Here is a 14,425-nt window from a genome sequence, read left to right as displayed (position 1 = left end):
CTTCAAGCACATCTTTGTTTCTCAAGGTTTAATATTCATCTGCTGCGTGTCAACACGGTGCCAGTGTTCAGCTGAAATGCTGACACAAGGAATCTTAGCATGTCCCTTTAAAGATACTGCCCCATAGAGGGAGCTCTGACTGTTTACTAATGTAACTCGAGCCCTGGTGGATGAAAAGCTGCTATGATTTGAGTTAACAAGGTTAAAGATTGTGGATTCACACCACCTCAAGTGTAGTACAAGTATCCGTCTTATTTTTTGTTTCCAAGGAGAGAGATTGTCACAATTATGCCTGACCAGACTCTCCTCCATGTGGTATACAGATACATCCTGTATGTTGCTTTTGCTGTCCTGCTTTGAGTTGTGACAGGAGACCAGAGTTTCAAAGAGATGACCAGGCAGAGGTGTATATCATTATCATGCTGAGTGGGCACAAAGCTGGGAGTGAGGCAGGAAGAGATAGAGATCGGAAGAAACGGACAACAGACAGCTGTGCTGAGCTATGCAGCAGCACAGAGTCAGGCTGTGGGCTGTCAGCAGGGCTGAGGTGGGTCCACTGTCTCTGTAACAGAACAGGAGGACAGGCTACAAGTGTATTGTCCTAATGTAGCTACAGTATGTAGCTGTATATCTGAAATATCATGCTCAATATCTGATGTTATATGGACATTACGATTGATTACATACTGTAGTTGATACAAGTAATTACTGCGGCAAAGGAAACTTAGATTCAGTTTTCTGTGTGAGTTAAATATTTTAACATTTTCAAAATGTAATCTAAATAAATGTAAATGCAAAGCAAATTTTTTCACACTCCTTATGATTTAGCTTTGCACTCCTTTAACATTGTCAGACTCTTAAAGGAAAGTAGTAAGAAAACAACAAAAAAAACTAAACGATACAGCAGAACTAAAGAACAGTTCTTCTTACTTCTAAATACCTGGCGCCTACATTACCCACAATGCAACTCAATCGGCGACAGTTACATTCAGGTGTGTTATAGTAGCAGCTAATGATCCAAGCCTCTATAGCCTAGTGGGCAACTCCGGGTCTGAAAAGAGAAGCCAATGCTGAAGTGCCTTAAATTTGCATTATTTCTAACAGCCAGCAGGGGGCGACTCCTCTGGTTGCAACAAGAAGTCTGATTGTATAGAAGTCTATGAGAAAATGACCCTACTTCTCACTTGATTTATTACCTCAGTAAACATTGTAAACATGAGTTTATGGTCTCGATCACTAGTTTCAAGTCTTCTTCAATACAGCATGATGTTCATTTAGTAAATTATGGTCCCATTTAGAGTCAGATAGACCATAAAGCAGGGGATGCTTTGGGGCGTGGCTACCTTGTAATTGACAGGTCGCTACCACGGCATTGTCCGGTCTAGGTGATGTCCGAGTTTTCGTCTTACAACTTTTAATTGTAACATTTTGGTCGCCTAAAAAAATGCCTTTTTCAGCTTTCGGTTGAACTTAACTCCACCCTCTCGTGTCACATCTGGTTGCAAAAAACAAGATGGTGACGCCCCAAATTCCAAACTCAAGGCTTTAAAACGGCAGTCCACAAACGAATGGGTGACGTCACGGTGACTACGTCCACCTCTTATACAGTCTATGCTCTATAGACTCAAGCAGAGATGAGTGAGCGACCTACATCTGGTAACTCCACACCCCCAGATTTCTTTAATTTTGAAACTTGTAGTCTTCAGACCCAACCAACCCTGACTCAAAGTGGCATCACTTGAGGCAATTTATCAGACTTTGTGCAGCTCCCCCTGGTGGCATAAAAGGCTTTATACTTTACACCTTTTTTTCACGTATTCAGTAATACTACATCACCTGTAAGCAGAATTTCTGCTATGTTTCAAGTAAATTCTTAACTCTAGTTAGAATTGCTTTCTTTTGGTTGAACAATCATAATCGGTGGCAGAGGAGTTTCTCAGGTTTGGCACCTCTTCACTTTTCATGCCATCTTGCATTTAGCTATTGTTAAATAGCATTTATGACATACTTTGTGTCCAACTCCTCAGCAAACCAGTCATTACAAATCCATCCCTTTGTTGCTCCTCTGCCACAGTCAGTGTGTATAAGAGCCTCTTAAGACAAGCTACTGTAATCATCCTATTGCATAAAATGACAAACATTAGCACAGCAAATTACCCAAAAGTGCTCATTATGTTACGTTAATGAACAGTGGCTGTAGGTTTATTGTCTTGAGCTTGTTTTCATGTTTTTACCAAGAGCCGAAGCAATGAGTCAAAAAAGCTAAGTTACCAGGTTTCTGTGAAACAATTATCACATCTGTTCTGGGCAATTTGGCTATTCAGAGAGGATCAGGTTTGGCCCCTAATTTCATACTGTGCAACATAATTTCCTTTAAAATAATTGATTAGTGTATTGCTTTGAAAGGATGATGATAATGTTTATTATTATTATTATTATTATTATTATTATTATTATTATTATTATTATTATTATTATTATTATTATTATTATTTAACTCAGCACAGGGCCCTCATACTTGCCCTTGCTACAGGATTTCCTAAAACTGTTGCACAAACAAAATAAAGGAGTTAAGCAAGAGGAAGATGAGAAATAACTGGAGGGGCCAGAAGGGACAAGAGGGAGCTGGAGTGGAGAATAGTTGAATGTGGGGCAGAGACGGGAAGACAGGCGGTATCTGTTGTGCTGGATTCCTTAGTTCATTTCAGGTTAATTGAATCCTTAAAAGCTCAGAGACACGTGAAAGAGGAGAGCAGGAGGTATGGGTAGAGAGAGTGAGCGAGCCGCCCGTCACTGGTAATGGCCTGGTTTGTTTGTTTTCATATCCATGGTAGAGAACGTGACCCAAAAGTAAACTTGGGTCAGACGCTGCGGCGTTACTCTGACAGCCAAATGTCTCTTTTAGTGCTGTCTGCAAACAAAAAAATCTCCATCCTAAAGATGCACCACCAGCAGGAGGTCACTAATGAAAACTTATGTAGCCTTTATCACACTAAACTTTTGCTTGTCAGTGACTAAGTCCAAGCCGTATCAATCACACCGCTGCAGCGTGAATTCAACCATGCTTCATCTCTCCTCCTCCTCTCTTTGCATGTTTCGGTTCTGTTGATGCATCCTGTTTTCTTCTTTCACTCTCCCATCCACTCGCTGATAAGGGAATTGCTCCTTTCATTGACGGATCCTTTCATTCCTCTCCTTTTAATCAAGCCTGTTAGTACTTCTTAATTAAGACATCACAGTCGCGTTTGATCACACGGTGTGTGTGTATGGGAGAGAGAGAGAGCATGAAAAAGAGTGGGGATGCTCTACCAGTCCCTATTCTGTGTGTGAAGATGACTGAACAGCTTCAAGTGGGGCAGATAGATACACCTCCTCCAGCTCTGTTCTGCCAGCCCTTGAGGCTCGTGTTTGTGTACATCTCCCAAGCCAACAGGCGTCAACCTCCAGAGATCCATACTAGACAGATGGTATTGGAGGCTGGGTAGGACGGCTATCGAGCTCCCTACTGTCAGTTTGTTGTGATGATCACACACACACCAGGCTGTCAATACTCACAGTCCACTAATCAAAGAGGGGGAGAAAAAAACAACCCAACACAAAGACTATTTTGAAGGCAAAACTTTACTTTTGCTGGATTTCATGAAAGAAGCGAGACTGTGAAATTCACCAAAAGTAACACTTGTTTAACATTTTTGCTTGTATTAACAGTCAATCGGAGAGTGGAGCTGAGGGAACATTAGCCTGCCTTTGGCCTCAGTGTTCTCCTCCCCTAAAGGCAGTCAACACTATTAGCCCTTCTTCCCTCTAATGGTGTGGCTGGGTGGGAATATGTGTAAGTACGAGGCCTCTGCTGTACATACAGTACACTCACTGAGGGTCCTAATGGAAAGCTATGGGACTTCTATCCTCAGGCAAGGAGTGATGCATGGAGGGGAGGGGGGATGACAGAAGCCTTAGTCTGACAGGCCTGACCTATATCCCTCTTCGCTTAATAGAGAGAGGGAGGAAGTAATTGGTAGATACACAGTTCTTTCTGGATAGTGTTTTCTGTGGTCGATATATAGAGCAGGAGGCGAGGGTGTGGAGTTTCCCCTAGTCGCTTCAGTCTCTTGTTTGTCACCTTTGGAAAACAAGCCTTGTTTGTGTCATTAGTTAGATCATAAGTCCAATGGCTGAAACAAACTGTGTCCGTCATTCTCTCTGATGGTCAGTCAATTAGTTGGTGTGTGTGTGTGTGTGTGTGTGTGTGTGTGTGTGTGTGTGTGTGTGTGTGTGTGTGTGTGTGTGTGTGTGTGTGTGTGTGTGTGCTTGTGAGTCAGAGAGATTAAGGTACACTGCGTGTGTGTGTGTGTGTGTGTGTGTGTGTGTGTGTGTGTTTGTGTGTGCGTGTATGTGGTCCCCCTGGCATGTCCTGGATCCCGTAGCGGGATACGCAGCCCTTTCTGCCTGGTTTACTGATGGGGGCTGTTCGGCTTCCAGACAATTTAGCAAAGGAAACTCTGCACAACAAACATAAACAGAAGCGGACTGATACCGGCAATAACAGAGAGTGCACACACAAAGAAACACAGGCAGTGACACACGTGCAGATATGCACACAAAAGACGTAGTAATTATCATACATGAAGGGCATGGGTGAGTACGTACCACATGGATGAGTCCCGTCTCTTATTCTTATACAATCACACTCTTTTTCTGCTCCCCTGTTTTCTAACTACAAGCTGAAGGTTCTCCTCTCCCGGGTTACAGCTTCCCTTTCTCTCAACAAGCAGTCCATTTGCCCCTAAGGTAGAGAGAAGGGGAAGGGGCAAAGAAAGGGAGAAGGGAGAAGAGAAAGAGGGGAAAAAAAGAGAGGTCAGGATGGAAAACAACTTATATCCTTAGAGCGGGACGTGGGCCCGAGTGGTAAAGGAGAGCTGGCATGGAGAAGCAGAGCATTGCGTGCGTGTGTGTTTGTGTTCCTCTTCGGTCACTATAGTTCAAAAGCTGAACCGCGTCCAAGCCTTGGTAATGATGCAGCCGGCCACAACAGACTACAATAACCAACAGTCTATGGCTGGCCAATTACTGTCCGCCGCAATTATATTTCCAATTCAGAGGTAACAGGGGAAAGTGGCCCAACTCAACTAATCATTTCGAGCAATTACTTTTAAAACTAATTAGAATGTCAGGTTCGGCTGTGCGTGCCTGAGCTCGGGGGAGGTTTTTGTTTGTGTTTTTGTTGCTGTTTTCACTTTGTCAAATGGGTGGACTTGAAAGGAGCGAGCAGGAGGAGGGGGCAATATCAGCAACAGTGCAAGCCAAACATCAACCACAGCCATGGATTGAGAGACTCGGTCATTATGGGAGTTTGGTGAGTTCGGGGAATCCATTGTTGCTGGAGAGAATGCTGTGTTCATCCTGTTGATGCGGCGCACTTTGCTAGACTGAAATTAGTTCTTGGTGATGTCAGCTGAAATGCTGTGAGAGAGCAAACCGTCCACAGATCTGTGGAGCCTGTGAACTAAAGAGGGATGTGAAGGAGACAGAACATCATCAATGTGTTGGTTCCAGTTGTAAATAACTGAAGACTTTAAATGAACAGTGTGTAACAATTTAATGAGATCTATTGGCAGAAATATAATATAATATTAATAAGTATGTTTTCTTTATTGAATAACCACCTGAAAATAAGAATAGTTTTCGTTGTCTTAGAATGAGCCGTGTTTCTATATATCTCAATAGGGAGCAGGTCCTCTTCACGGAGTCAGTCGCCATGTTTCTACAGTAGCCCAGAACAGACAAACCAAACACTGGCTCTAGATAGGGCCTTTCACGTTTTCACATTTTCGCATCGGCCACCGTAGTTCTCCGACTCGCTTGGCACACGGGAGAAGTTTCAGATGGTTGCAATCTGCCATTAGATGCCACCAAATCCCACACATTGCACCTTTAAATGAATTCAAGACAAGTTGAATGAAAAGTTATAGGCCTACTGCAAAGGTCATGCGTGAGTAGATTTGAGAAGATCAGAAAGTATGCACTTTACGCTTGCATATTGAACTATGCACTATGCACTTTAAACAATTAAAACCTTATTTTTAGTATATGAACAGTTAAGGGGAAACAACCCTGCAGGCAAAAATATCATTTTTCATCCAAAATACACATTTATGTGTTTATTTTACTACACTTTGTCATTTGTGTCTCTAGATTTCTCCTAAATTCACCAAAATTTAACATTACATAATGCGTCATTTGCATATTTAAACATAACATTTCAGAAAACTTGTAATACAAAAAAATAATAGTTTTAATGTAAGTAATCAACTGGGGAAGTTTAACTGTGATATCTATTAGTTACATTTTTACCCTATTCACCTGTAGTGTCTTGCAAAATGTCTGGAATTTTACAATACATATCTTCTAAGGATGTTTTCTCAAAAAAATAAAAAAAATGTTCATACTCTGAGCCAGAAATCTCCACTTCAGTAGCATTTACATGCACCAAACTTTCCAGTTTCATTCCTATCTATATTTTGAAGATTTTTACAGAGGGGTTTGTTCATAAATCATTCATAGCCTGATTTATATAACATTTTATTCTTAGAAACAAGAATTTTAAACCTGGCTTTATCCGATGTTTAGATTTCTGCTCTGGAAATGTATGCAAATTAGCCTAAATTGATAAGATAATGTCTTATTTGCATATTTTAACATACATTTCCATGGTTTGTGTTTCATGAAGTTATCTATTAGTTATTTTTTAATACCCTATTCACATAGTGTTTCCCCTTAAATGGACAAAAGTGGAACACAGTTATTTGCTTTGAGCATCAGTTAGATTATCTTATGTGATTGTACATACATTTGTTTTGTAATTATAGTTAATTCTGGGAAATACAATCATATAATGCAGAAATATTGTCAGACAATCAAATTGTGATATTGATTTTAGCCACAATGTTCAGCCCTTTGTAGAGAACACCTGAGCAAATCACTAAATCGCTAGGCAACCAGTGAGACTGGTCATGTAATAATAGTGTCAATAATGTTTCTTTACAGTAACACTGAGATGAATGAGCCATGTCATGTCATAGAGCGAAAGAACAGATTTAACAGACTTGAACAGTTTAAAGGAGCATTTCCAAAAGCTACTGTTTAAAAATAAGTCAGCACACCAGAGTGTGGCTGCATGTTGAATGTGTGTGTGCCAATGTTTCCAATCGGAAAATCTGCAAGATGGGCTGTTATATATTTTATGAGTCTTGGGGTTTCTTTTTATACCATACCACTCTCAGACACGCAAATACCTGCTATACATAAAGCTGGTTAAGACACGCACACACAGTGACTTGTAAATGTAAAAAGCTTGCTTTAAAAAGAAGTGGATAGTCCACCTCAATAACACTGATCCATCCAATAATGCACGGTAGTGTTACGGCAACTCACGCAAGTCTAGCAGACACGTGTAGTTATTTAATGTAGATCATCCCAACATTAAACATGGTTCCGTTTCATGCATTGATTTGATCAAATAACTTAATGAATATGAAAAATAATCATAATTTCCATAATAGATACAATACATGTGGACAGTTGCATTCTTTGGATGATAATATAGTACAGTATATATGCAATCTTCTCTGTGATTCTGTCACAAAAGAGTGTGATAATTATTCTTATCTCTTGCCTTGCATTAATATTTTTCATGTCCATCATGACAAATGCACTGTAGGACTTCTTTTTTTTAATCTTAGAAATTTGCATTATTCAGTGTTTGCTTTGGGCCATGAGTGTACAAATACATACACATGTGCTGTATGCAAACAAACAAAAACACACAAAATGCCTCTGGTAGTTGTCATAACAGACCACCCCTGATGGAGTGATGTCTCATTAATAGACGGCTCGCAGCAAAAGAACGGCGTTACCTCTCCCACTTTCACTGGGACATGGTGACAGCTCTGCTTTTATCAACAAGCAAGTGTTTTCCTCCCTGGAAGTGGAACAAGTTTCTGTTACAATACAACCCAATATAATGTTTTCATTTCTATTAAACATGTTATTGGGTACACTCTAAGGTTTGACAATAGTTAATAAGTTGTCATCAGTCACTTTTCTGTAAAGAAGATAGCAAGTTTTCCCTGTTAGATCACTGTCACACCCTAATTCGCTAGTTCCCAACCTGGGTGTCTTAACCCCCACCAGGGGCGTCAAAGCTTCACTGGGGGTCACAAAGCCTTCTTGATTTTACGGGGTGTAAGACAACTTTTTTTTTAAAAATACAGTCGACCTATACCTCCACATTTCATTCATTTCTGTGAAGAAAACAAAATGTAATTGTTATTTTTAAAATTTGGATTATTATTTAAGATATACAGTAAACAGGATAAGAGCACGATGAAGACCTGAACACAAGTATGAAGTACTCAGAGCCGAGCTGGAGCCTGTCGTCTCTGAGCAGCTGTCAATCACTTGCAAACTCCGATCAAACGGTCAAACTAGGCAGCGCTGATCAAATATTAATCAATATTCTGTTACTGTTATGACTATTTTATCTCCTCAAATGTTTTCAGAAACATCTTGTAGTGTACTGTTTAACTGTAAAATGAGAACGTTTGTGACCCGGCAGCCATGTTGAGATCAGTTGAGGAAATACCAAGCACCGCCCACCAGCCGTAGCACAGCCAATAGCAACGCTCTCTCTCTCTGAAATGACCTGTGATTGGTCAAAGTCTCCAGTCACAGGCTAGATTTTTTAAAGCCTGAAAACAGAGCCATGAGGAGGTGCAGAGGTCTAGTTATCTCTCAGAACACTTGAATTACAATATGCTGAAAGGTTAATATGGAATTTTTGCCCAATGATGCCGAAAACGTTCTGCCTACTGCAGGTTTAAGGAAAAGAATTGGGAACCACTGCCCTAATTGATCAGATATTTCAGTAAATTTAGTAATAACACATGGAGCAGAATAACACGTTTTAGCCAGACAGTCCACATGAAACCTCAATGTGATGACATTTAAGATTATTGAAAGCATTTACCCAAAGTTCATGCCAATGTTTTATTACTTTATAATCAAGGCATTTTGTTTTATTCAAATTTTACTTTGTGTAGAAAAACTAGGTTTCTTACAATGACTATAGAGGTACACTTTACTTACTTTCACACCTTCCTCCCACAAAGGCAGCATAAAAACACAAAACATAAACGTAACAAAAACACTTGATAACATTCAAAGTTATGCTACAACAGTATACAATAAAAGGTCCATGTGATAAAGGGGGGAAAAAACCTGCAAAAATATAAACATGGATAAGATGTGATTATTGCACTTGAGATAAATGGAGACTTGAACCTGTTGAATGAAATTGTCTTTCTTAGATTTTGGCTTTGTGGATTCAAATATTATTCAGCATTTTTTTGCTATATTATAACTGAAGTCTTCAGGCTGGCATTTGCATCAATTTATAGTCATCAACATCAGAATTTTCTATTAATTTCTTGTTCTTCTTTCTTCCATGCTGCTTATTTTGTTTTGTTTTTTAGAGTTGATGGATGAATGATTTAGACTCAAAGTTACAAATTAAACAAATTGAGAGGGGAATGCTCTTTATTCTCATAACAATTTCTTTCATGCCACTGCACAGTCGTGTAATTATCATTGTGGTAATTACTAATTAGGTAAAAGAGATTCACAATTGTTGATTGTTATTTGTTATCTAATGCACTAAGGGACGAGAGGGAAAATAGTTGGACACAATGTTCTGATGTTTGTTTTCCACTTCTGTGTGGCATTGCTGATGATACGCAATTAGCTGACCCATTAAAATGCCTTATTATTTACAGTTACACATCTGTAATTGATGTTTGCCTTCATCGGTGCCCCGACCGATCCTTGTCGGAGCATCATGCTCATTATGTTCACCGCGAGGATCTCCAGGCTGGAGAGATTGTGAACCAGAGTTTTCTGGAGTGTGCACACTGTGAAGGAGAGGAGTGGAGATGGGAGAAAGAGAGACACGTAGAGAGGAGGGGGCAGCAGCAACCAAAAGTGGGAAAAGAGGAGAGGTACTTTGATTGGCAGTTGTCTGGCCTGGTGCCTGCTGAGGTTGTTCCCCCCGTCGACTGCTATTATCAGCAGAAGGACTTCCCCATCGCCTTGGCAGGGACCGTGTCACCCCTCTCCCCTGGAGGATGCTATCCCATTTGGGAGGAGATGAATAGGGGTCCCCTCGCCCCGTATGAGGTCTCTGTGGACAGAATCTTTACAGAGGGAGCACAGTGGAGTAAACAGGCTTTATGTCAATACCAGCATCTCCGACATCACAGCAACTACTGGCCCTCCAATGGTTGTGTTTCAAACTGGTCCATTTGGGGGATTTGTCTGCGATGTGGCTGTGGAAGAAGGGCCCGTCTAAATTATTGTCCTCCACTTGCTGTATAACGTTAGGTAACTGGACGCAAACATCACTAATGCTGAGATGCTAACGCTCATCAGGGATTGAAGCTGTTATTTTTGTCATCTAACTGGCGACAACACATTAGTTAAGGTTGTGGGGACTATGGCTGTTAGTAGTTGTTGTTGACGATTAAGTTAAGACAGATAATAAGTGCTCACCTCGGTTGTCACTTGCTGCAATGTAAATATTCACATATTCTGCAGCCTGATGGAGACACCTGTGTTAAACTCAGCCATTTATTGTTTTTCTGCACACTAAACGGCAACTTGATCACTGACAACCAGTGGGTAACCTCCGGTTCTGAAAAGTGAAGCCAATGCTGAAGTGCCTTAAACTTGCCTTCTTTCTAATAGCCAGCAGGGGGCGACTCCTACTTGGAGAAAATGACCCTACTTCTCACGTGATCTATTACCTCAGTAAACATTGTAAACATGAGTTTAAGGTCTCGATCGCTAGTTTCAAGTCTTCTTCAATACAGCATGATGTTCAGTTAGTAAATTATGGTCCCATTTAGAGTCAAATAGACCATAAAGCAGGGTATGCTTTAGGGCGTGGCTACCTTGTGATTTACAGGTCGCTACCATGGCGTTGTCCGGTTTTGTAGTTTTCTATATTTTTTTGTTGCAGAACTTTAACTATTTCACAGTGTGTTTTCAGTTCATGAGAGTTGATTATAACCTTTTTTGTCGCCTAAAAATGTCGTAGTCAGTGTTCGGTTGTGTTGAGCTCCACCCTCTCGTGTCACTTCTGGTTACAAAATCCCAAGATGGCGACGGCCAAAAACCAAGATGCCAAACTCATGTCTTCAAAACGTCAGTCCACAAACCAATGGGTGACTTCACAGTGACTACGTCCACTTCTTATATACAGTCTATGCTGACGACACAGAGATATCGCGTGATGCCAATGTCGTTATACTATTGGCTCAATGGCTTTGTTAGATATCTCCCACAGAGATAAACAAAACATTAATTTTGGGCCCGTCAAAAATGTTTAAATGATTAATTCACAATCATTATATATATATATTTTTTTTAGAAAAAGCCATACTTTTATTTTCTAAAAGCTCTGTGGATATATATTTTTTTGATTATTCGTCTACATTAAAATGTTACCAATACAACCTTTAAAATATCTTTCAGTCTGTTCTGATATAAATAGGACAAATGTGTGATAGTATAAGACATCACACAAACAATAGACTCAATATACTATTTGGAATTTATTACAAATGTATTTAATGAGTTTCTGTTTGTTGGTTTGTGACTTATACATGTAGCTAGTTGTTATTCTTTATCCACCTGTGGATTTACAACCACACTATTGACAGCTGCGGTTCAGAAACATAAATTACAACAGTTGTCTGTGACTATCAGGTTCATCTTAAAAGGTATGACATCTTGAAATGAATCTTGGAATTAAAGTGCGGTGAAGGGGTGTGAGACTACACAGTAGCACAGCAACTCATTTGTGTTACTGAATGAATCATTACGGCAGGAATTTAAAATCTTGGTCAGCATTAGTCATTCAGTTATACTAATTAAAAACTATTTGAGTGATTTTGACCTGCAACTGATGGAACAGCTTGTCACGACATTTGTCCCCACGTTAGCATTTAGAGCTGCGTGTCAGAGAGTATTTGAGGTGCACAGTTAATTTCTAAAGGAATGCAGCAGCTCACAGACAACACACAGACAGCTGCACTGTTGGGTGATTGGCAGGTTCAATGTACTGTGTGTAATGCACGTAAATCCTTCACTTAGGCAGGTGTGTGTGTGATAGAGAGAAAGAGAAAAACACAAGAGACGCTGAGAGAGAGAGAGAGAGAAAGTGTGTGTGCAGGTGTCATGGACAGGTTTATTAAATTTTGTTCTTTTGACAACATCCCTGCGGCGTTGGGTGAGGAGAGCCCCTTGACTCGCTCTTATATGTACATGTGTTGTTATTTCTTACTCTTGGATTAGAGGTGAACAGGCCACCAGGAGAGAAAGTCTCAGGCGAGGCCCCATTTGAGCGCAGACGCCTGCAGTTTGCAGTCGAATATGATCACACATATGATTTTCCTCCATTGAAGAGCCACCTGGGTAAATGGTTACGCTTTTATCTGCAGTATTGTGGCCTAAATGTGATAAATACAGAGGACTGTATCCCCGTTGAGAAACTGTATTGTACACTTTATGTATACCAGGACACCTGAACCCACTCACCTATACTGTCAGCCTATAGCTGACCATATTTGGATCATGCAGCATCCCTTCCTCCCCCCCCCACCACTACACACACACACACACACACACACACACAAGCACACTTCACTTCTTCACTCTCAATTTAACCCTGGTGTGTGATGGGGCCCATGGTTAGACTCCTTGCGGGTGTTAATGGCCAATGGAGCAGATATCGTAATGAGTGATCAATCTAGTTGCTTGCCGTCACAGCAACACATTAGCCATTCATACAGATTCAGTCCACTCGCCCAAGCAGAAGATCTGGATGCATATTTAATGTTTATCTTTTACAGATCTCGTTTAAGCGGACCTGTTCGTATAAAGCAAAGTCTTTGAAAAGGTGGCAAAGTCCGTGTGAAGCCATGCAGCCGCCCGCCTGACAGAATCAAACAAGTTTGCACTGGATCCCTTAAGAAGTGATACTCCTCTTTTTTAATGAAGAAGCAAAACAATTCTGCCTCTGTGAATGATAACGAGGTGATTATTACGATCTTGCAATTAACACTAAAGCCTGCAAAAGGTGCATTACATCAATTAAACGAGACCTTAATAAAAAATGTGGCGGGAGATGAAAGAGAGCTGATGCATATAATATCAGCATTGAAACGCATGAGGAGAATCACAGCAACCCTGGGAGATCAGGAGGAGAGAGTGTCTGCTTTTAAGTACCTCAATCATGCACCTGTCACTCCGTTTCCTCACGTAGACGTCAGTGTTTACCAAAATGAGGGCTGACAGAAGACATCAGAGCTGGTTTGTGTGCAAACAGCTTGTGCGGGCAGCCTCGCGGAGCCATTACTTCTTGCACACTGATGCATTTTTTAGGTTTTACAATCATGCAAGATCCCATTTGAGGCTATTTGAAGCGGGAGAAACTTACACTTGTCAGGAAGTCATTTTGTGTCAGCTTGCTGAAACAGCATGGGTACAAGATCATTGTGCACAGTTTCCCTGCTGCCATGCCTTACTGGCAGGCTAATTGTAATTATCATCTCAGGCCAGTGAAATACAGTATGAAACATGTGAAGTATCTCGGTATGTTAAAATAACCCTGAATACATTTGCAATGGAACCCCCATTTCCGAAAGCTCAACAATTGCAGCATCATGCATCCCAAGTCACCCGAACAAAGTCTGAAAGCAGGTTTCAGGCAAGGCTGGTTCCAATTCAACTGTGATAAATGGGCAGATAAGACAATCAGTGCACACCGTGACATAGCTAGCGCAGCGTTAGCTGTCAGACCAGCACTCTGCTGGGGAGGCCAGGTGCACCTACCATCCTGCAGCCAAAGGAAGGAGGGAAAAACAAGGGTACAAGGAGGCGTCTGTGTATAAATACCCAAACTACAGTATAAAAGGTAACTCCACTGTCAACCATGTGCATACTATTGAGGCCTGTAAACATGGAGAAATATATATTTTTGTGTATTTTTGTACTAGCCGATGCAGGATGCTTATACCCCAAACCCAGGATGGAAAACAGGCCTGTAGCTGAGAAGCCTGTACCTGAAGTGGTGAGTTGGCCAGATACCTAAATACCATTTGCCAATGACTGACAAATGTAAACTGTGTGCCTGGCTGGCTGGAGAGAGTGCATGAATGGGGCAGGCTGTTTGAAGGGCTTCTGCTGTATTGTTGTGGGAAATGTCTACATGATGTACATGATTCAATGTCTCCAAAGGGTGCCAAGGCACAGCAGGGGAGTGCCCACGTTGCATTTCTCTCATCTCCAGGATACAATAATGAGTCTAATT

This window comes from Sebastes fasciatus, chromosome 2 (assembly GCF_043250625.1).
Source record: "Sebastes fasciatus isolate fSebFas1 chromosome 2, fSebFas1.pri, whole genome shotgun sequence".
Classification (NCBI taxonomy): Eukaryota; Metazoa; Chordata; class Actinopteri; order Perciformes; family Sebastidae; genus Sebastes; species Sebastes fasciatus.
The sequence above is the reverse complement of the archived record's forward strand: the minus strand, read 5'-3'. Positions refer to the sequence as shown.